The sequence below is a fragment of the Cynoglossus semilaevis genome, chromosome 2 (assembly GCF_000523025.1).
Source record: "Cynoglossus semilaevis isolate Cse_v1.0 chromosome 2, Cse_v1.0, whole genome shotgun sequence".
In the NCBI taxonomy this organism is placed as follows: Eukaryota; Metazoa; Chordata; class Actinopteri; order Pleuronectiformes; family Cynoglossidae; genus Cynoglossus; species Cynoglossus semilaevis.
Window position 1 is genome coordinate 1,277,883 of NC_024308.1, and position 1,141 is coordinate 1,279,023.

At 45.2% G+C, this 1,141-nt stretch overlaps 1 protein-coding gene across 1 annotated transcript in view; it reads right to left on the minus strand.

The window, feature by feature from the left end:
* The window catches only part of pex5la (peroxisomal biogenesis factor 5-like a), a 48,255-nt gene that overhangs the window by 7,364 nt on the left and 39,750 nt on the right, over positions 1-1,141 (minus strand).

A 1,141-nucleotide genomic window follows, 5' to 3' on the forward strand; every position in this document is an offset into this window, starting at 1 on the left:
TCCCCCCAGGAACAAACCCACTGCTGCTACAGCCAAATAGAAGTGCTGCTCTGTCGGATGTGTTTCACCGTCAGCCTTTTAATCTACGACCGTGTCGGTGGAAAAGACAGAACATCAGGTCTGTCTGATACAAAGGTGGAGAATCGATGAACGTCAGGACGATTTTAAAGAACCAGGTTCTCCCACTCCTCGGTTCTGAACACTTTTTAAGTTCAAAGAAGCCACTCCACCCGGGGCTGGTCGGCTGCAGCGTTAGTCACAGATCCAGTTTGAACCGGTTGACTTTGATCGATGTGACGTCTTCAGCAGCAGATGTTGATGAAGCTGAATCACTTCTGTTTACTGCACTTTGGTGATTGACTCATTTGTAACTCATTCAACACTTGTCACTGGGAGTTAATGAACGAGTGGAAGTGAAGTGTGGAACCAGAGCCACCGTGTACGAACGCACAGACGTACTTTGATCGTTCAACGTCTGAGCTTCTTCTTCTAACTGGATGAAGGGAAACGTTCAAAACTCCATCCTGTTCCCGCGGCTTCTCCACTTTTATAAAAGTGAACTCATCTCCACAGCTGTAACGACTGACCACTGGAATCAGAGCTGACCGTAGAGCAGAGGGCAGCGCTCAGCCGCTCCATCCAAACTGGAAGATACTGTTACCAATCGATGGTCGGAGCTGACGTCAGGGCCGGGAAACTCCCAGAATCCCCCTCACTGCCCTGAGGGTTTAGAGTTTAGAGGATCCAGTTCTAGGAGCAGGAAACGTGATGTCATCACTATATTTAGTGAGAGAAGTGAGACAGGTCACAGGTCACAGGTCACAGGTCACAGCAGCTCCTGTCTGCTGTGACCTGTGACCTCTGTACAACAAACTGATGGAGTACTGCAACGGTACTACAGTACAAAGTTCCTTAAAGCAGTTTTCCCAAACCTGAGTGGAGCCACAAATCGTTCCAAATTCAAAATAAAACATCTTTTAAACTTCATTCTCTTAGTGTTTTTTTTCCTTTTTTGTTTTTCTTTCCAAATTACAATAATAAATGTGTGATTGGTTTAAATTCCATTCCTTTAGTTGTTTGTTCTAACGTTTGTTTGTCTCTGAAATCACTGACATAAAAAAACCTTTCAGTTTGAAGCTGC